Below are 23,449 nucleotides of genomic sequence, written 5' to 3'. Positions count from 1 at the left end.
CCATGGAAGAATTTTTTCTCCCCTTCACTGATACATGAGATTGAGCTGTTATGCAAAGGCATCAAAGCCCAAAGAATTAAAATCCCATAGCGAGTTGCAGAAACTACTGAGGCATGCGGAGAAATATTTGTAGAAACTTCACAGATCACGGCAGTAAAAGGATGCCATTAATAATGACTGCTAATTAAAAACAACCACCCACTCCACCCCTAGTCCTCCGCCGCCCCAAGTCTTCCAGAAGCAAGTAAGGGTATGTCTCCGCTACCTGCTGGATCAGCGGGCAGCGATCGATTCAGCGGGGATCGATTTATCGTGTCTAGTCTAGAGGCGATAAATCAACCCCCGATCACTCTCCCGTCGATTCCTGTACTCCAAGCCGCGAGAGGCGCAGGCAGAGTCGACAAGGGAGCAGGAGCAGTCAACTCACCGCAGTGAAGACACCATAGTAAGTTGATTTAAGTACGTCGACTTCAGCTACATTATTCACGTAGCTGAAGTTGCATAACTTAGATCGATTACCCCCCGCCCCGCCCCACCAGTGTAGACCAGGGCTGAGTGACCTATTTACTACTGGGATCACAAAGCCACAGAATCCAGAAAAAATATCCTAAAGCATCTCCTCTGTTTTTATCTCCTTGTCAAGTCAGGGTTGTTCCCACCACGACATTTTCAAGTGTTTGACCCAGAATAATTTTAGATGCCCTGAGCAAAGGGTTTTTCATATCCTCCCTTGGGAGACTATACCACAACCTACAACTTCCAAAGAGACAGGAATTTCCTCTTGATAATCAGTCTATTATTATTATTTGTATTTCTGCAGTGTCTGGGAGCCCCAGTCTTGGACCATGATCCCACTGCTAGGCACAGTACAAACACAGAACACACAGATGGTTCTTGCCCCCATCTAAGTAAGTTTCTGCTGTTAGTGTCATCCCATTATTCCTAATTACACCCCCATGTGGCACCTAAAAAATTCCTCTTCCATGCTGGTACTTGCATCCTTTGGGCTAAGATTGAGCCTTTAGGAGCAAGGGGCCCTATCCCAGGCAATGGAAGGCACTGTTCCTCAGAGACCCCTCTCTGAGAGGGGAGGGTGGTAGTAATTTGCTGCTGGCCTATATCAGTGGGAGCCTTCAAGCCAGTGCAGCTCTTCTGGCTGGCATACCGTGGGGGTGGAGAACCCCAAACCTCTCTGTCCATCTGCTATAGGAGGAGAGGCAGAGAACTAGTGGGCAAGCAAATTACTTAGGCTGTAATCTCTTTATGTTGGGAACTTTTTGTTATGTGTACACAGTGTGGTACTGATCCTGGATTGGGGCTTCTAGGCATTGGCATGATACAAACATACAACTACACCCAAACAATCATATCCAGACCAGACCTGACGTCCCGGTACACCACTCAAGTGTGTATGTAGGATTCTTACTCTGCTGCTAAAGCATGTATCATAATCTAGCCCTTCAGATAGCTGTAGCTAGTTCTGTTCTCTTGCCCTTACTAATGTCGAGTGGTCCCTTTTGAATGAATGGAACCATTTAAAGAGTAAGATGCTACTCAACATCAGTTAAGGTTGAAAGAAACAGGCCCTTGATCATTATTTACCCAAAGCTCATATTTCAATATCTCACGATTTCCAGGCTCCTGGTCATTGTTATTGCCCTCTTACTAAATCTTTTTCTATCTATTGTGATGCTCTACACCATTCCAGAATATGCTGCATGATCAAACTTCTTATGAGTCTCCATTTCATGAATGACCCCAGGAGCATGATCAAAAGATCGCCCTAGGATGATACAGATATTGTGGAACCTTTAAAGGTTTAGACAACAGAATATAATTGCCCAAGTTCAAATCTGGCCACTTCACCTGCATTAACTTTTTTCCTCTTATGAAACTATACAATAGAGACCTCCATATTCATAATATCAGCTTTTAACCTCACTGAAAGAACATTCAAAATCCCTAATATCATGCTGAGGTATTGGCTTAATTCAGATGGAAGAGAAAACTCATTGAGCCGTAAACACCATATGTTCCTTGGATACTGTTCACACAAGTGCTAAGAAGCAGTGGGATCTACTGGACAGGAGTCAGTAGGCCTGGATTCTATTCCTGGATCTGCCAATGACCTCCTGTGTGATTGTGAGCAAGTCACCACACCCATTTTCGCTCCAGCCTTTGTCTGTCTCATATAGTTAGCTGATGAGCACTTTGGGACAAGCACCAAGTCTTATGCATGATTTTATGGGGCCTAGCACAATGGGGTTCCAAATTTGGTCAGACTAGGTACTACCATAGATGATAATACTAATTCAGCCTGATCCTGTTTGCCTTGTAACAGCTGATGGGGTCATAGCACAAAATGGCCTGGTTGCAGGGTATAATGCTCTGCCTCCTTTTAGTTACCCATAGAACCATCACCACTCTTTGGTAGCACTACCAAAGAAGCTTGCTGCACTACATATTATTCCCACTTGTCTTGCAACACTTGTACATGAAGAGCTCTAGTACATCCAAGATATGATGTTTCTATGATGTTATTTGCTAGCACTGAAATGTCCTTTTTGGAGATGCACCCACGCTGAGGCAGCATTATCAGAAATGTCATTTAATAGATAAGAGGTGGGAAAACTTGGGACTAGATCCCAAAGGATTTAGGTGTCTAAATCCAAAATTTAGATCCTAAAACCCCCCACTCTGTTGCCGCCTAACCCTGCAGGTATCTAAATTCTCTAGGTGCTTAAATTTCCACCAATAAAGTCTCTTAGGCTCCTAAAAATCTGCCACTAGGAATGTGCACAACTGCCTCAGTCCTGCACCTACCTCATGCCTAAGCTCCAGCAAGATCCTCAAAGGAGGCATCCCCTCATCTAGCTTGCCTGCGGGGCCCAATCCTGTAGGTGTGCTCACATGCTGCCTAGAAGATTGGACCCCACACAAAATGCCAACCTTTGGGCATAATATTTCAATTACTAGAAATTACACTGAATTAGCAGAACAGAGATATATTTTTGCCACTTCTACTAAACTAGGGAGGAGGGGGTTACCACTTGGTGGTTATTTGCTCAGTGTGAAAGGCTTTGTCACCTTAATCCAGTTCCTAATGGACAGGTATCTCCATCTCAGAAGAGTAGCCAAAAATTGAATGAAAATGGAGACAAACTACTCCCTTCCACCTCTTCCAAAAGTTGTTTGATGCACTTTGGTAGATCTGTGTGGTAGTGAGTCTGGATTGCTGCTGACTGTTCTGTGGCTAATAAGCATATCCTTTTCCACTGCTGTCAGTCCAGAACCCCTACACTAGCATTAAATCCATAAAGGGGGGAGGAGAATGACTCCCCTTGGTTAAAAAACACTTTATTAGCTGTATATCTGTGGTCACAAATTACTGTTTACCTGTCAACTGGGCTCCGAACACCAATAAGGTATTATTTGAAGTTAACCTCTTGGATTTAAAGAGAATTTTAAAGAGCTGTTGAAGAACTGTTTGATCTAAAAATCTGACTCTTTTGAAGTTGAGAGTTAATGGAAGATTATTTTTATTCACAGTGATCAAGCAGTTAATGAGATAAAGTGATAGGGAGACAGGCTTAATAGCATATGTGGTTGCATCATATGTTAATCCTTACAAAACAGAAAACCCAGAAGTAATCAAGGCCACAAAAGTCAAAAGCACAATGAGAAAAATTAACTCTTCATCAGACAAAGTTCCTTGATTAATTTTTTGCCAGACCCCAAACATTTCAGCATCGTTTTCCAAACTCCCTCTCTGATGAGTGGTGAACAGATGACCTTTTATTCACACAAGCACAAAGTACTGTTAATAAGGAGCTCAGCCATGCTGTTTTTGCCATTATCTCAGCACGCTCCCTGACACTTGCCTGATGCTCCAAAAGCTAACATCCTCCTGGAAAGGTGAGCATGGATATACAAAATGAAGGCCTGGTTAAAAGGATAAGGACTCCATGCATAAAAAAGAGGGGGTAATGCATGCAGAGGGGGTAAATTCAAGTTTCAGGCTGCTTTTTTAGGAGACAGCACAAATGGGTGTTGGGCACAGGGTCCTGAAGGTTTGTACCCCACTGACAGAGAAGCATCCTGGGATACTGTGTGTGTCAGGTTGCCCAATGAAATCTTCAGCTAGTATATACCAGAAATGTAAATTAGAGCTGCCTGTAGGTTGCTCTAAGTCATGTGGTGGACAGAACCAGACAGGCACTCATCAGACAATAGAATAAGGGAGTCACAATTGGCACAAAGAAAAGGAGTACTTGTGGCACCTTAGAGACTAACAAATTTATTAGAGCATAAGCTTTCGTGAGCTGCAGCTCACTTCATCAGAGCTCATGAAAGCTTATGCTCTAATAAATTTGTTAGTATCGAAGATGCCACAAGTACTCCTTTTCTTTTTGCGAATATAGACTAACACAGCTGCTACTCTGAAATCTACAATTGGCACAGGGAACAATCATCTCCATATATAGATATATATCTAGAGAGAGAGAGAGAGAGAGAGAGAGGTAAAACCACGTGACAGAAGGATTGTCCCCATATCCAGTGACAGCATAGTTAAAAGTTGAAGTGAAAATGGGATTTGTCTGTAACCTTATAACCGGGTAAAAACCCTAGACAGCCAAAGGATATAGCTTAGTTATTATTGGGGTCAGAGTTAGGTCCAATCTGCACAATTTTTAATCAGGTTGTAACTGGATCTTCTAGCTTGGTCATTTATATAATTCATACAGGCCTGTCAGAGAGATAAAAAGCAAGGGCTACATATATAGAAAGAAGATTTTACCACAACACACACAAATTTGTTTGTATATTGCCAAGGAAGGATACCAATAACACCATGTATTTATGCTCTGAGATTTGCTTTCCTTCAGTTCCTTTTTTCTGTTCTTTTATATAAAAAAATATTGAGAACATGAACATAAAAATCAAACTTTTGGCAAAGCTCCATATTTGCTTGTATCCTTTTCTTACACCAGATAGTTGTTCCCTTGAAATCAACACCTGAAAAGGATGAATCAGTCCAAACACTGCTTGAGCAAATAAAATTTTTAAATGTACAGAAATAACCTTATAAAGGAACTTGCAATCTAGCTTAATAGCTTAGTGCACTCCACTTTAGCCTCCATAAGTCACAATAAAATGGCAGAGGATTTCAATCCTGCATCCTCTTAAGCTGCAATATGTCAGTGACAGAAATGGCAAACAGAAACCATGGCAAAATTCAGGACACTACTATTTATTTTCCTGAGCACATTTTGTTCTAGGGTAGAAATGCCAAGGACACTTGTAATGGAATTGTTATATAAACTGAGAAAACTAAATAAAACGTAAATACAAAAAAAAAACCCCACACATATCCAACACATTTGCCAAAAACTGTTTTATACATAAGGCAGATACATCATCTGTCAAAGTACAAATCAGTCTTATAGTATTTCAATTGTTTCAAATTTGCCCACTGATTATTCTACATATACTAAATACAAGTTTAGTTATTACAAAATATCTTCTTTCAATCAGATATTGCTTATAATTAAGGCTACAATTTAGTCACAGGTATTTTTAGTATAAGTCACGGACGTGCCACAGGCAATAAACAAAAATTCACGGCCTGGGACCTGTCCATGACTTATACTATAAATACCTGTGACTAAATCTTGGAGCAGCTGCTGTTGCAGGGGGCCGCAGGTGGGGGGTCATGCCCCAGGGCCCACAGCTGTAGGGGCCACTGCTGTTGGGGGGCCAGCGGCACTAGCTGCTGTGGCCTCTGGAGCAGCAGCTGCTCTGGCCGCCCCAGGGACTGCTGGTTGGGCAGTCCTTGGGGCCAGTGGCATCAGTCACTGCTTGGGCAGTCCCATATACCTGGAGCTGCCTGAGTAGCAGCCCGTGCAGCTGGCCTTGGGCCAGCTGCTTGGGCAGCTCTGGGGTCAGCCACACTGGCTGCTGCAGAAGTCACAGAGGTCACGGAAAGTCATGGAATCCATGACTTCTGCAACCTCCATGACAGACATGGAGCCCTATTTATAATATAAAAGGTATCCAGTTTTACAATATTGGAAATATTTGTATATGTTGCACAATAAGTTTGATCACACACACTATATGAGAAACATATGAATATTATAGGAATTGGCACATGAGATCAGATCAGTGGTACATCTAATCCAGTATCTGATCTCAGATGGTGGCTAGTACCACACGTTTCAGAGGAAGATGCAAAAAAACCAACAGTGGGGTAGTTATAGAATAACCTGCCCATAGGGAAAAATACTGTAGGTGTCCACAAATGAATGTGAAAATCATGGCTCCAATAAATGGCACTACTCATGTGAATAAAGTTGCTTATGTGTAAGTGTTTGCAGGACTTGGGCCTGGGTGCACACATATTGTTGAACATGCACTTTAGAAGGTCTGGGCAATATTCTGCTGTTTTAAATATTAGGTCCAGTGTGTGGAATGTTAAACAGAGTCCCTATTTCCATAATTGGCAAAGATATGTTACTTTGTATTTCAAATCAGTGAAGGCTGAATTAGTTTTATAGGTGATCCTATAAACAGCAATTTACATGCAGAGATCATGAAGCCAAATGTAAAACACCTCTTTCCGAGGATTTGAAATCAGCTGATTAATTTCAACTTGACCATGTGCCCTCAGGACAACAGAAGTTTAATTCATTTCACTCATGATACTTCTAACTAGTTTTACATAGTCACTAAATAACTAGTGAAGAGAGATTATTCTATAGATGAAATCTCTCTGAATGAATACAAATTAAGTGAAGTGGATCAAAAGTGCCTGTTTCTGATACCAGAGAAAATAAGTAAGTATCCTTCAGTGCTAGAGAAGTGGAATATATTCCTATTACAAGAACTTTAGACGGGGTGAGATAACAGCTGTGTTTAATACTCTGAATCATTTTCGTTCCTATGAACAAGATTTAATAATAGAGAAGGAACTCCAGTGCACCAAAAAATACGGAAAAGCATTAGTAGCTGATAACTAAATAGTGACAGCAGAACATGATAAAGTGACATCCTGATTGGGGCATCTCCTGGCTCATTAGTACATAGAAGGCTCAAAGTATTTAAAAAAATATTTTATATAGATACATGTGAAGATTTTATATTTTGTTATTTATGAGACCTTATGCAAGACTCCTTGGCGTCTGTGGGAATCTTTTCATTGACTTCAAGGGGCTTTGGATCTGGGACTTAAATCCAAACTGTAAACTCCCTTACATCCATCCATACAACCCTACTCTGGAGATCCAAGTTTACTCAGTGAACACAGAACTGAGAGAAAACCTATTAGGCTGTCCATGTCATCCAGCTGCCAGTGCAGGACTTCAATTTGTGTTAATAAAAACACACTGCTAAGCCCCATTCAAAACTATTCTGAGGGAGCAACTAACATAGCGTTGGCTTTGCATTTACAGCAGATCAAAAAAATTGAATTTGAATTAAAAAAAAAAAGATCTGGAAAAAAATGTCACAAAATATTTCCCCTCTTTTGACCAGCTTTACTTGTGCTGGCCCTCTACACAGGGCTGAATTTCATCTGTAACAGCAGATAGGTAGATATTATATTCCATCTTACCTGCCTCACAGAAGCTAAGTCTGAGAAATACGACTGGACTTAAGGAAATTTAAAAGTCAGTTTTATGGCATGGACATAAGACTATGCTCCTTCATAAAACAATGAGTCCGTATGATCTTATTGGAAGATCACTATTTTATTTTATTGAAGCATTCACAAAATTCATCCCCAGTGTCCCAAAGTCAGAAGAGTGTGCAGAACATCTAGCTATTAGACCATGTGAAATACCTGAGCAGTGCAGAAGGATGCACGTGCATATGTCCCAATATAAATTTGACAATGGATCTTTGTGAATGTGATGACACCCAAAACCTGCTAACTGATTACAATAGGATGAATTCAGCCTACCCTTGTTAGGAGTTCAGTTCATACATCCAAATTTCTGCAAAATTTCAACACACTTTTTGGAAGACAAGAACTACTTTTTGAAAGTGCAAAACTCTGTGATTTTGCTTTGCCAAGATTCATGCAAACTCCCTCTCTGACTCAAGTCTATGGAGGGATTGTTGCCACCTTTTCCCACTGCCCCACAGCCTCTTGATGTTTTGAGTTCAAATCAGCTACCCACAAACCCAAAGTAAAATTCTGTAAAACTTGCCAAGATTCACCTGGTTTTAAACTGAGTATGCTGCCCGACTTCAGTGCAAAACTATGCAGCCGAGATAAATTCACACCAATAATTTGTGAACCTGTTGGTGATAGAGCTGAGCAAACTATGGCAGAAAAACTATCCATGAATATTCATTTGAATTCAAAAGTGAATTTCAATTTGGCTGTGTTCAAAACTCATTTGTGTTCATTTTCTGTGGACAATCAGGTGCTGGAGTTTTATTCATGAAAATGAATCTGAAGCTCAAATAGTTACTAAAAGGGAATTTTGAGTAGCATATTCAATTGCAGTTTGTGCTTGCCTTGGCGAGCTACATAAGTCACCTAATCAGGGAAGAAACACAAAGAACAGTAACTTATGTACCTCTCAATGCAGCACAAGCTGTGGATATATACACAAGAAAGTGTTTACAAATGATCTGCAAAGCAAGCACTTATTCATTGAAGAGTATGGCCTAGCAGCTAGAGTATTGGACTGGGACTCAAGAAACCTGGGTTCTGTTCCCAACTCTGTCACTTACTTTCTGGGTAACCTTTGACACTTCACATCATCTTTCTAGGCCTTGGTTTCTCCATCTGCAACTTTGGGAAAATATTTGGTTAAATTCCTTAGCAAAGTACTTTGAGATCTAGGGAAGAAAAGTGCTATGTAAGAACTAGGTATTATTAATGAACCTGGGAATTTCATAATTGTTTGCAGACAATTCACAAGCAGCAGTAGAGAGAGGAAAGATAAATAAATTATTAGCTGTGAACAATTTACATAGCCTTAGATGACAACCTGGTTTTAGTTTCAAGGCAAGTGTCACATGGTTTTACATTCATTATGCACAGCATGTATGGTGTCTGTTTTGGACAGTTTATCTCTTCTATTCTTTCTATTCAATGAACCTCTTGCAACATGGACAAGTTTCCACAGTTATACAGTACATTAGATTCAAGGAGGGCAAATGGCTACTTTGTGTAATTGGAATTCATCAAGAGCTGCATAGTGCCATCTTCTTCAGAGTACATGAGAACCCAAGAAATGCGTTACATGAGATTTAAGTCAGAAAAAGATAGAGCCTGAATAGTGAAAAAAAAAGGAGTACTTGTGGCACCTTAGAGACTAACAAATTTATTAGAGCATAAGCTTTCGTGAGCTACAGCTCACTTCATCGGATGCATTTCATCCGATGAAGTGAGCTGTAGCTCATGAAAGCTTATGCTCTAATAAATTTGTTAGTCTCTAAGATGCCACAAGTACTCCTTTTCTTTTTGCGAATACAGACTAACACGGCTGCTACTCTGAAACCTGAATAGTGAGGCTCTCTCACATCTCGGACTTTCAAATTCTTACATTTGCCCTTTACTTAAAAAAGTCAATGATTTCACCAAGAAAGTTTGATTAGTTTCTTTTACTTTCTGTAATGAAGTGCCATCCTTTTTACACTTGAAAGAATCTTTGTAATAATGCAACATTGATCTTTTGAATACAGATGAGCTAACCTAGATAATAGGATTTGGTACCCGAAAGATGGGATTTCTGAACATATCTAAGACTCCACTGCCATCAAGTGGATTTTCAAAACAGAGCATTGATTCACTGAGCAAATTTTAGATTCACCAGTGTCCTTCTAATGATACTTTTTTTTCTTCCATTATATTTTTAATTGTTCTTTTCAGCCCAAGGAAAAATCCTATGACAACTGAAAATTTAACATCTGCATGCCAACATGGGGATGCACAGCCAATCATAGATGTTCTATACAGAGAGAGAAGCAGCTATCAGCAGATCCCAGTGACATGTATTTCAGAGCCTTTTTTCTTTTCTGTAGTTCATACTATGCCATCATGTCTAAATTTACAATCATGTAACAATAACTTCTGAAGGTGGCTAGAGAACGGGAACAGTTTGAGTATTTTGAATGCATCTGCCCAAATATCAAGAAAATTTGACTGAATTTAAAACAATCTGTTATATTTAAAATGTGTTTTCATAAAAGCAGTGATGCCACCAACAGTGCCCCATGAAAACTGTCAGATTACATATTTGTTTAACAAATGTATGATAGTCCCAGTTTTCTATCAATTGCCTATGTTCAAAACCAACAAGTGAAGCGGACTGGGCACTGTACTGGGATTCAAGAGACTGAAGTTTTCTTCCCAGCTGTACCACTGACCTGCTGTGTAACCTTGAGCTAGTCACTTCATATATCTGAGACTGTTTCCCCTCCCGCCCTTTGTCTATTTAGACTGTTCCTTACTATTTGGTTGTAGAGGACCTAGTACGACAGGGCCCTGATCTTGGTTGAGGCATCTAGATAATAATGCCCTAAATGCCAGTTATTGGGCAAATAATTATTATTTAACACCTACGTGTCAAATTAAGCACCCAACTGCAAGATTTGGTCATCTAACATGGACTTGTAAATTTGAAAACTGGACTCCGTGTATCATCATTATTGAAAAAAATCTCTGATTTGCAAGAGTCTGTTACTTCTGCTTGTAAAGGGCTTTCATATGATAGCACAGTTCTTCAAGGATTTAAGTAGGTTTTTTAGGATGTTCAAAAAATTAGGGGCTTCATTCACCCCTACTTCACTCCAGTTTTACACCTGTGTAACTTCACTAATTTCAACAGAATTACACAGGTGTAAATTACACTGAATTACAATTGAAGTAATGCATGGGTGAAGCAGGCCTTAGATATATAATTCAAGAACAACCCTAGAATGTGGGTTGATGGGGGTGAGGAGTGGAGCTAGGTCTAACTTAAAGGTGGAAAGAACTTGAATGAGTTGAATTAGAGAATTAGTTTCTTTAAGTTGAATGAGAGAATTAACCAATAGATGCTATGTTCATCTGAGTTTGTATTAGTTGCTCCTTGAGGTGTCTGCCAAACACTTACCAATGAGTTGTGCATCTGAGACCCAGCAGCAGTCTCAGAAATTGCATATAATCTTGCAAAGTATGAGAGAAGTGTCTCAGCGCTGCAGAAAATGATGCAGGAAAAGTTGTGTGTATAGATAATGTGTAGTCTCAAAACATACCTAAAAATTTATTCTTAAAAAAAAAAGGCACAGGAGATTATTTTAAGTGTACAAGACCTCTGGGTTTTGGAAAAACTTAGCTGCATCTCAGCAAGTCCACTGTTCGCTGCTCTCTAGATATTTCACATACTTTCTAATAGATACTCATTTCAATGGACCCTGGCACTTTGAAATTTAAATCCTTACACCTCAGCTACATCAAGAACAGGGCTATGGTGCTGTGTTAAAAAGCAGTCCAAGCATGGCTCCCATTTATCCATGATCTGTAATACATGTTACTCAGCAGGTAAGCACAGCACCAAACTGTGTCAGGAAAACTTTCAAAAAATATGGGCCAACCTTGGCTCTGTAGGGCTGTTTTGATGGGTGGAGGGAAAGTTAAACAGCTTCTAAATGATTATTGATAGGGTTGCCAACCCTCCCGGTTCCGCCAGGAATCTCCCAGAATCTCCTGGTTCTCTAGCTCTATTTTTTGGTGGCTAATGAAGCCAAATCTGGAGATTTTAGGTGCTAAAAGTCCAGTGGCTCAGCAGCGCTAAGGCAGGCTCCTTACCTGCCCTGGCTCCATGCTGCTCCCAGAAGCGGTCGGCACGTCCCTGCGGCCCCTGGTGGGGGGACGGGACAGGAGGTCTCCACACGCTGCTCCTGTCCTGAGCACCGACTCCGCAGCTTCCTTTGGCCGGGAACGGGAGCTGCAAACGTGGTGCCTGCAGCCAGGGGCAGTGCACGGAGACGCCCTGGTCCCCACCCCCAGCCTAGAAGCCGCTGCCACAGGGATGTGCTGGTTGCTTTTAGGAGCCACCTGAGGTAGGCCTCACACCCAAACTCCCTCCCAGAGCCTGCTCTCCCTCTTGCACCCCAACATGCTGCCCCAGCCTGATGAAAGTGAGTGAGCGTGGGGGAGAGCGAGTGATGGAGTGAGCAGGGGGCAGGGCCTCGGAGAAGGGGCAAGGCAAGGGGGTTTGGATTTGTGCAATTATACAGTTAGCAACCCTAATTGTCAGCCTGCAGAACTACTTGGGAGCTGCATTTAAACCCTGTTTTAACAGTTTTCACATGCAACTCTATTCCAAGTGTATATGGAGCCTTAGAATAAGATAAAGTAAGGTAAGAGTCAGTTCAACCGACCTTTCTGAAGTCTTTTTTACTATATAACCTAATAATAGACTTACTGGGGATGCATTTTACACTGGCAAGATTTGTATTGCACTTGATAACTTTAGTTGGGAATTATCCTGTGTGCATAAATCAGAGTTTGTTAGCACTAGTGCACATGTGCCATCATTTCAGTTTCAGCTTGCCAGGCTCTGAGATTGTTTAAACACAACAATTCTATATTCAGAACATTAACTGCTTCTGTTAGACCAAGATAGCAGCAGGATATCTCCTGACTTTTCCTTTGCAAGGGCCTTCAGGCAACACCTATAGATCAGTAGCTTGAGAAAAAAGCCAAAGTGAGCCATGGCTTTACTTGTAAACAGGGTCTTTGAAAGAGCAAAGATGTGAGTTTGCCTCCATTAAAGCAAACTTACTTTGCTGTTTGCTTTAGGCATTTTTTGATAAATCTGATGAGACGGAATGGATTTCCTGTCGGTCCCTGCAAACTCTCCTTTTACTGAACCAAGCAAAACTGCTGGGATTTGATTCCACATACAAGCAGATATGTCAAGGTCAAAGACACAGGGTCAAAAGGGCATTTTATGATTAGGTGCATTTCTTCTTAACCTTCATGCAATCTGAAGTAGCAAGTTAAAATGTAACACTAACATTTTGCTAATATGTAAAAGAGACAGAATGGTAGAACTCCTGGGCTCTCTTCCTAGCTTGTCTATTGATTCATTCTGTGACCTGTTAAATTGCCTCTTCCCAAATGAGGTAGATGCTTACATCCAATTTACAGCTGAGTAAATTGAGACAGATTAGTAATGTGTCTTAATATTTCAAATATATGATAAACCCTATCTCTGATATAGTACTTTCCAGCCACTGATCTCAAAGCACTTTCCAAAGAAAGCTAAATATCACTCTTCCCCTTTTAATGATGGCAAAACAGAGACATGAAGTGACTTGCCCAAGGTCACTGAATATGGTAGCGGCAAGAATAGAACCCAGATCTTCTGACTTCCAGTCCAATGCCCATCTACTGGGCCATGCTAGCTCCCAAGGCCAGAGTATAGTTTTTGTAAAAGGCATATGGATTATTATAACTCTCCTGGATTTCTGCTTCACAGCTGAATAATGCATATCCAGATTCAATGCTGCAAGAACCTGAGATATGAATGACAGGACTTATTAAATGGTATCAAGCTTATATATATTATCTTGGTGACATTTCCCACTAACCACTACCTATTCCATAAGCATCGTATCAAAGGGGAGATGAATGTTCTACTCAGATTGTTAGCATGTGTCTATCAAGCCAGCAAATGAAGATAAATCGGCTACTCTGCCACTTCCATCAATATAAATACACAAAGAAATAATATACCATATAAATTTTTAACTATCTGTCTGGTTCTACCTGCAAACATGAAAATCCCTTGCGCTTCCATAAACAAAAAAATACACTCAATGAAATCTAACAAATGTGCCATCTGTTCTGGAGTGGCTGAGAAAACAGAACAGCTTGTCATGAGGCAACACTGGCCCCTGGTGGCACAAATAAAGAGTAACACCCTAGAATTGATAGGAAGCAGCAAAATTTTGATTTTGAAAACTGAGGCATTTCCATAAATATTATTATTTATTTGGATGTTCATGGTGCCTATGATCCCCATCACAGACCATAGCCCCACCATACCTGGCACTGTATAAACACCAATAAAATGCTTTATTTACTATCAGTTAAAGTTAAACTTAACTTTAAGCAAATATCATGTGAGTTGCTGTAAAAGTGAAATTGGGACAGACACAGCTTGTCAGTTTGTTCATTCTTTATGCCTTCCTTCTATTTAATACAACCAACAAGGGTGGATTGGAGCATAGCACGTGTATTGTATGGGTACTGTAATGCTTGAGCCCAGATTCATCCCAGTGCAGAGACAGAGACAGATGGGAGGTTGATGTGTCTCCCTACTCAGAGACTGCAGGAGTCTAGTGCAGACTAGAGTGGCTGTTGAGGCTGGTCTAACTTGTGCACCTGTAACACTAGCACCTCTACAGCAAGTCACAGGATTCAGGTTCTCCCTAGCTACACTCCCTTCCTACCCACACTCCTCCAAGCTACTCCCAGCCCACTTCCAAATGCCTTTACACCCACAGTGCCAGCTCAGCCCCCATGGCAAAGAGACACTAGGGGAATAGTGACTCTGGCCAATGGATCTCTGGAGTGGTGGCTGATCGGGTACAGAAAAGGTCATAGTATTTTAGGCTGACTAAAAGATTCACCTTCTTATCATGAAGAGGGCATTACAGGCACTTAGAAACACATAAGTAGAGCATTGCAGGATTTCCCATGGCCTGGGAGTCATGGAAGTGAACTCAGAGCAAAAGCGAGTGTATGTCTAGATTTTAAACTTTACTCCTCCAAAGTCAAATGGTCATTACATCTGAGGTGCCACTGGAAATCGGGAATAGTCATGGGTAAGAAAAGGATTAATAAGAGCCCTCAGGGCTTTTAGTTGTAAGTATAGGGTTTTTAAACTACCTTCTATTTCAGTGTTTGGAGCCCTCTTTCCCCATGCTAAAGCAATTTACCATGGAGGAGGAGAAGTCATAGGGGTGGGGAAGAGGACAGAAAACCCTTGGAAAGGTTAACCCAGGAAGGGTCGGCAACTGTATGTGACCCCTGCTGCATGAAGAAATAAAGGGGGGAAAACGTGTTGCTGAGTTCCTGGTTCCTGCCACGCTGCACTACTCCATGCACAGTGCAAAGAAATGAAAAGCCAGTTCCTGCAGGCTCAGTTAACACTCCAGTATCCTTCTGGGTGAAGAAGCACTGAACGCCTGGCAGAACCTTCCCACTGCTCACTGCTGTCATTTTGAATCCTGTGACTGAGTCTGGGAGGGTGAGGAGTGCAGCTCATTTATAAATACACACAGCCCCACCTGGTGGCAGAAGTGCTGCACTGCTGCCTTCCATTAGAACGGAACAGAAGGTGCATAATCCAAGGTTTTTTTGCTCTATCTTTTAGTTGCTAACTTTCTAATTGCACAAAACTGAATGCCCTTGCCCCACCCCATGCCCCGCCCCTTCTCCAATGCCCTGCTCCTACTCTGAGGCTCCGCCCCCACTCGTTCAACACACACACACACCCCGTCGCTCACTCTTCCCCACCCTCTCTCACTTTCACCAGGCTGGAACAGGGGATTGCAGTGGTGGGGGGTGGTTTTGAGAGTTCCAGCTGGGGGTATGGGCTCTGGGGTTGGGCCAGGGATGAAGGGTTTGAGGTGCATGAGAGGGCTCTTGGCTGGGGCATAGTGTTGGGGTGCGGGGGGTATGGCTGGAGGTGAGGCCGGAGATGAGGTCTTTGGGGTGCAGGAGGGGGCTCTGGGCTTGGCCAGGATTTGGGTGCAGGGGGGTATGTGGGGTCCCAGTGGTGCTTACTGCAGCTCCAAGAAAGCGGCTGCCAGGTCTCTGTGGCCTATAGATACATGGGCGACCAGGCTGCTCTGTGCACTGCCTTCATGCCCACAGGTGCCACCACCACAGTTCCCATTGATTGCGGTTCCCAGCCAATGAGAGCTACAGAGCCAGTACTTGGGGCGGGGGCAGCGTGCGGCACCTCCCAGTCCCTGGGGCCGCAGGAACCTGATGGCCACTTCTGGGAGATGCACAGAGCTAGGGCAGGTAGAGAGCCTGCCTTAGCCCCGGGCCCCACTGCACCACCAACGGGACTTTTAACACTCTGGTCAGCGGTGCCAACCAGAGCCCCCAGGTCCCTTTTCGACCGGGTGTTCTGTTCGAAAGCTGGATGCCTGGCAACTCTACTATCTGTAGTTTCGTGCTTTGTTTTTTTTTGCTTTTTTTTGCTTGTGGAAGATGCTGGTGCCCCCTGATGGCTAAGGGAGCATAGTGTTTATAATGGGGAAATAAAAGTCATTGGTATAAAGAAAAAACATGGTACGGTTGCAGCATTCTGATTACCTTAACCCACTACACTTTGAGTACTATCTGCTGCATTGAAATGTCACAGGAATTAAAGAGAATATTGTCTAGCTGATTAGGCCACAAATGCAGGGACTAATCTATAGAAAAAAAGAAAGGCAGATCATGTGGGGACAGAGCTCTAAAATCCAGTTCAAATAGAAATTTAGTTTATTAAATTGAAAATACATGTAAGAAAAAGCAGGTGATGTTTGTGTTATTTAAACATTCCCTTGCAATGCTGGAAGCCCAAATCAAACAGCACTGTTAGTGTGTGAGAACTAGAAAATGAGACTGTCTATATTCAAGAAGTTAATCTAACCAGTTTAATTTCCCTATCTCAGCTGGGAGATATTCGGGTAGGAAACAAACCAGGTAGTGCAAAAGGAAATCCAGTTTATAGAAGTATGTCAGTCTAGTGATCCTTCTCTCCCTCCACAGTAGCTCCCACTGAAGCCAAATTAGTTTGCTTTATGATGGAGACAGCATTGCTTGCACTTAGATCAGTAAACTCTTTAAGGTGGGGACCACCTTTAGTGTTTTCTGTTTGTACAGTCCCTAGCACAATGGGGTCGTGGTCCACGACTGAAGTCCTACATGCTACCATGCTACCAATAAATAGCATAATAATAAAAATTAATAACAATGATAAGTAGGGTATGACCCAGAACCACTTACGCATATGCTTAACCTTATTTATTTGTGTAGGCCATTTACTTAAATGGGACTACTCATATGCATGTGTGTATGTATATGTATGTGTGTGGTTTGGCTAGTGATTGGAGTAATCCCAGGACAATACTGATGTTACTTTTATACTGTGAAAAGGAGAACATGACTTCACGGTGGTGTTAGTAAGGCATATGGTAATAGATGCTCAGCTGATGTAAATCAGCATAACTCTTTTGGAGTCTGGCCTAAACGTGGTTTTGTTTGTTGGTGGGTTTGGTCCAGGTCCCTTTAAACGTTTTCCACAATTCATATCAGGCATGTTGGTAATGCTATTGTTATATTGTGTTCTCTTTTCTCTACTTCCATTAATCTCTTTGTAACCCATATTTACGGACTTTGAAAATTAGTCATATTTTGGGTGGCCTGTATTAAGAGAGATTCCCCCCTTCCCCGGTAATCCAGATAAATTATATCTACTCTCTCTGTCCTGTCTACTTTAAGAAACTATGCATATTTATCTGACCTAATCTTCCTTTCCGCACTGACTCCCCCTTAAGCAATTACATATATTTAAATGTTGTTTGTGCATAATTGCTCTCCAGGTATTTTCCACAGCTGAGATTAGATTTATGAGTGTGCAGTGTTCTCAATCTTCCCTAGTCATTCTGCTATTAGATGCCCTCCAGTGCTTGGTACTTTTCTTTGTCCCTTAGTAAATTGTCAGTAAAAATCAAAAATAAATTACTAAAAACTGAAAGCAGCCTGCCCCAACTACAGCAGAGAGCTCAGGCAGTAAAGCCTTCCAAATTCACTGCCGCCACTGGACTCAAAGGGATCCACAGAGGGCACCAGGCCTACCAGTTTCTCTCCGAGTCCATATGGGGACCAGCAAGGAGGGTGGACTTTTGAGTACGCTAGTCCAGGGGTGGGCAAACTTTTTGGCCTGAAGGCCACATCGAGTTCCGAAACTGTATGGAGGGCAGGGTAGGGAAGGCTGTGCCTCCCCAAAAAGCCTGATCCCCGCCCCCATCCACCTTCCCCTCACTTCCCACCCCGACTGCCCCCCTCAAAACCCCCAACCCATCCAACCCCCCCTGCTCCTTGTCCCCTGACAGCCCCCCCCAACCCTCCAGAGAATGAGGGCACCATGTAAAAACCCACCACTAATTGATTATCCTGTTTCTAATGAACAGATGAAGCCATAAACAAGGGGGGAGATTTTCAAAGGTACAAAGAGGTATTAGGCTTACAGCTCCCATTGACATCTGGGTGTTGGGTGCATAACTCTCCTTTGCACCTTTGAAAATCTCCTTCAAGATTCATGCTTTTGAAACTTTCCTTCATGTCTTGGAAAGCCATCTCTCAGGTAATCCCACCCCTCATGAAGTACACAGACTCCTCTAAATAAGTTCCACCTAGATGGTTAGTGGTTACAGGCACATAGGAAGCGTATCCCTCTTCTGCTCAATGCCTGGCTCCCAGTGCCCTTGAAATTCCATTCTAAAAGGAAGATATACAATTTATTGAATGTTGCCTTATGTCTTGGTATTATCAAAGATCTCCTTAAGGTAGAGTTTTCCTCTATCTTGTAGTGCTTAGTTGCATGAAAAGCAACACTGGGATAACATTAAGGAGATAAAATGAATATTACGCATCTTCATGTGACGGGTGCTTGGTTTTGTGCAGCCTCTTCTGTGCCTATGCTGTTTATTTCTTCTTCCACGCTGTAGGATTTTGTTTATTGGTGCCAAATATTTCCTCTACTCTCAACAGGTCACTTTAGAATCATTGAAATGTAGGGCTAGAAGGGACCTGAAAGAGGTCAACTAGTCCATCCTCCCTGCTGAGGCAGGGTTACGTATATCTAGTCCATTTGGTTTTCTTCTCCTTTGAGTCTCTTGTACCCATGTGTCATTGTTGTTCAAATATATGATTGTGGTTGAAAGACACAGACCAGCCATGTAGGGAAGTGCTTTTTAGTTTGCTTTTTAGTTTAGTTGGTCAAAAAATAAAAAACCAACCTGTAGCTCAGAAAGAGTTGGACTGGGTTACAATTAGCAGGAAGCATCACTGCCTGAAGCCACTGTTCCACCCCTGTGGCACAGGCAGCTTTGCACAATACCTGTTGACTACAATTTGAGAATTAGCTGCCTAAGGGAAGCTCCAGCTCTTGCTTCTTCTGCCACCTTTGACTGTGCACATATTGACTATTCTTTGCATGTAGCAATTGTAGGACTGTTAATCTACTATTTATATGAATTATTTATAGGACTTTCATTCCTTAACTTTGATCAAAGGCAAGAGAGCTCTTTTTGCTCTTATTTAGATAGATCCCCCACTTCTTCTCTATCCATGAAATTGAGCATGGACAAAATAAAAGATGCCTCCATATTGGGACCTCTTTTCAATTTTTTTTTCTGTCCTTGCTCCACCAATCCTACCTCTGCCTTGCCTACCTCTGGCTTCCCAGAGCATGTGCTACTCAGAACATTTCCTTTTCTATTACCATTAGAACTGTGAAATTTGTCATTCATCTCAACTTTGTACCTTTTCAGCTTTTAATAGTTCTAATTGCCTGTCTGCCCCAGCATAATCATAAAACCTTTTAACATTCACTCAATTTGGTTCCCAGACTTTGACTTTCTTCAGCCTATCTCATGAATAATGGGCCAAACACATTCATTCATTCTGGCTTTTGGCAACATCAGCATCATCCATCTTCATCTTTTCCCAATGACTTCTCCCTGGCTGTTTGCTGCTTATAGATTTAAATTACCTCTCACTTCTTTCTTGATTTCCTTGGCTATTTTCACTCTCCCCTCTCCACTGAGCATGTCCATATCTCTAAGAAAGATCCCATTTTCCCCTTTCCCCATCACCACCTCAGTAGACCAGTGTCATGGTCATTATCCACCCAGCTAAAGAGAAAGTGTTGGGGGTCTTGCTGCTGAGCTGACCAATGCAAGGCCAATACTATTGAGTCAATCTCCATTCCCCTGAGAGTGAGTTGCACTACTTTTGCGGCACTCGTACCTCTGCAGTACTAAGTGGCTACCACTGATAACGGACCCCAACTCTCCTTTTTAGTTTCTGCTTTTCCTTGGTTTCTAATAGGCTTTATTCCTTTTCTGACTGAACTCCCTAATTCAGGACTTTTGAAAACTACTTTTGAAATGGCCTGGCTTTCAGAGGTGCTGACCATTCTCAACATCCACTAAAGTCCCTGTTAGATTATATACAGCCCCTCTGAAAATGAGGCCATATATTAGTTGTCTCCAAAAATAACAACAGAGTACAAAACAATCATGTGGTTGAGTCAACAGCAGAAACTGAACCTGGAACCTCCAGCTTCAAAGTACAGGTCTCATTTGTTTGGCTGAAAGAGAAATCCCCTGTACTGATAGCAGTTGTAGGAGCTTATCTTTTTACATGGATCAGCCACAAGAAGGAAAGAAAAACCTACTTAGCTAGCTTCTGCGTGTGATGCTGATGCCAGCTCTTACCCAGGCTGCAGGTAGCAGCTAAGAACTGACCAACTCAAAGCTGGAGACCAGACCAGTATGTTAGTTTTTCTCAAAATAGGTATTAGTCTTATAATGTATTTAGAGTTTAGACTCTGTGAAATGCTTGTAAGTTGCTGCATGCATTAATTTCACTTGTAATGGCTGTATTCCATGCTGTAAGAAAATGTATAAGTTTTGCTTTATAACTTTGGAGATATTTGGAAACATTTGTTCTGAACTTATGAGTTCAGACACGGGAATCATCTCCATCCACCCATCCAGAAGGACTATCAAAATCAGATGGACCATCAAGGAACATAGCAATACAAAGGGTTGGTTAATGGCCCTATTGCACCTGGGAAATGCTATGTGCAAAGAAGCTCGTCCTGTGGACTTGGAAGCTGAATGAAGGAAATCAAACAAAGTCACAGGAAAATTTTCCATCTCTTTGCTGTTTGAACTCTGAGAGGGCTAGAGACACCAAACTGAATCCAGAGATTCCCAAGGGTTATACTGAGAGACACTCTGAATTGACTCAGACTCAGGAGGGACCATCAAGATTATCTATAACTACAACCCTGTCCCTCATAGGTTTTGGGTAGTAACTCATTTGTTGTAAATGGTTACTTGTTTTAACCTATAAATAATTCTCTTATTCCTTTTCCCCAGCTAATAAATCTTTAGATAGTTTATTATAAGACTAGCTACTGGCATTGTCTTTGGTGTAAGATCTAGGGTACCAAATGATCTGGGATAGTGACTGGTCTCTTGGGACTGGAAGCAACCTGAATATGATGTGATTCTTGGTGTGACCATTTGTCATGAAGTCCAGTTTGTCTGGGTGGCGAGATAGATTGGAGAGTCTATGAGAACTGTCTGTGACTCCATGGTAAGACTGGTATAGTGATGCAGGAGTTCATAATGTTACTGGCTTCAAAACATCTAACTATAGAACACACCAGCAGCTTGGGTTGTCTGCCTTGTTTGGACAGTCTGCCCTGAGGTAGGCACTCACAGTTGTGAGTCACAGACAGCGTGACACATCAGGTCCACAGCAATTCAAATGCTCTTTGATGAGCTAAATGAGTAGGTTGGGAGAGGCTTTCTAATGGTGATCTATACAGGGGTTTAAACTGCTGCAGACCTCAGAGAATCAGGATGAGCTCCTCCGGACAGAGGAAATGTGTATAGCACCAAGGCCCAGGGTGTCTTTGTTCTCCTGTAGTGACTGACACACATGAAGGGATAATTGTCTACTATTACCACCAACTCGTTAAATGAGTTACTTCTTATCTGAAATGGTAAAGGTCTGTACTTTGAAGATTGGTAGATCACTTCCCCCTCAGTGTATCCCCTGCTTCCTCACTCCAGTGGTTTTTTTAAAGCCTGTGTGAGCACCGGCCTTTCCCAGGCTGCTCTATAACAAAGCCCCCACACTAAGTACAGTCAAGAACTCCCTCCTTCCCACGACTGGTTTCATTAACAAAGAAATGAACCGTAATGTGAAGTTTCAGAGTAGCAGCCGTGTTAGTCTGTATTCGCAAAAAGAAAAGGAGTACTTGTGGCACCTTAGAGACTAACAAATTTATTAGAGCATAAGCTTTCGTGAGCTACAGCTCACTTCATCGGATGCATTTGGTGGAAAATACAGTGGGGAGATTGATATACACACACAGAGAACATGAAACAATGGGTTTATCATACACACTGTAAGGAGAGTGATCACTTAAGATGAGCTATTACCAGCAGGAAGGGGAGGGGGGGAAGGAGGAAAACCTTTTTATGGTGATAATCAAGGTGGGCCATTTCCAGCAGTTAACAAGAATATCTGAGGAACAGTGGGGGGTAGGGTGGGGGGGGAGAAATAACATGGGGAAATAGTTTTACTTCGTGCAAGTAAAACTATTTCCCCATGTCATTTCTCCCCTCCCCCGCACTGTTCCCCAGACACTCCCGTCAACCGCTGGAAACGGCCCACCCCGCTTGCCACCACGAAAGGTCCTCCTCCCCTCCCCCCCCCGCTGCTGGCGATGGCCCATCCCAAATGATCACTCTCCTCACAGTCTGCATGACAAAACCCATTGTTTCATGTTCTCTGTGTGTGTATATCAATCTCCCCACTGTATCCTCCACCAAATGCATCCGACGAAGTGAGCTGCAGCTCACGAAAGCCCATGCTCCAATAAACCTGCTAGTCTCTAAGGTGCCACAGGTACTCCTTTTCTTTTTGTAGTCTCCCTGTTAACCAATTCCTTATCCACCTTTCAATTTTCATATTGATCCCCATCTTTTCCAATTTAACTAATAATTTTCCATGTGGCACAGTATCAAACACCTTACTGAAATCTAGGTAAATTAGATCCACTGCATTTCCTTTGTCTAAAAAAATCTGTTACTTTCTCAAAGAAGGAGATCAGGTTGGTCTGGCACGATATACCTTTTGTGAAACCATGTTGTATTTTGTCCCATTTACCATTGACTTCAATGTCCTTAACTACTTTCTCCTTCAAAATTTTTTCCAACACCTTGCATACTACAGATGTCAAACTAACAGGCCTGTAGTTACCCGGATCACTTTTTTTCCTTTCTTAAAAATAGGAATTATGTGAGCAATTCTCCAATCATACGGTACAACCCCTGAGTTTACAGATTTATTAAAAATTCTTGCTAATGGGCTTGCAATTTCGTGTGCCAATTCCTTGTCTAAGGTAACTCTCTGATGATGGAGGCAGCTCTGCCATCCCTGTGCTCCCAGTCCCCAGCAGCATAAGGGGAGGCAGGAGGCATGTCAGTAGCATTCTGGTGGCAGGACATGGGCAGGAGGGGGCATTCCCACTGTAGACAGGTCAGTAGGCCCAGAAGTGACTTCTCTCCCTAAATATAATGTAAAAAGAAAAGGAGTACCTGTGGCACCCCAGAGAAAAACAAATCCACT

General features: G+C 42.2%; 1 long non-coding RNA gene across 2 annotated transcripts in view; it reads left to right on the top strand.

Moving 5' to 3' along the window:
- The first annotated feature begins 394 nt into the window (after positions 1-394).
- Positions 395-23,449, top strand: part of LOC119860209 — a 44,713-nt gene continuing 21,658 nt past the window's right edge. Inside the window, exons 1-2 of one of the 2 annotated variants that reach the window (XR_006283195.1) lie at positions 409-445; positions 821-908. This is a non-coding gene — a long non-coding RNA (uncharacterized LOC119860209). Of the gene's footprint in view, positions 446-820; positions 909-23,449 lie in introns of both variants that reach the window. The other variant, XR_005294459.1, reaches the window with a different exon arrangement.

The sequence above is a fragment of the Dermochelys coriacea genome, chromosome 8, assembly GCF_009764565.3.
Source record: "Dermochelys coriacea isolate rDerCor1 chromosome 8, rDerCor1.pri.v4, whole genome shotgun sequence".
NCBI classification, from domain to species: domain Eukaryota; kingdom Metazoa; phylum Chordata; order Testudines; family Dermochelyidae; genus Dermochelys; species Dermochelys coriacea.
The sequence above is the reverse complement of the archived record's forward strand: the minus strand, read 5'-3'. Positions and strand labels throughout refer to the sequence as shown.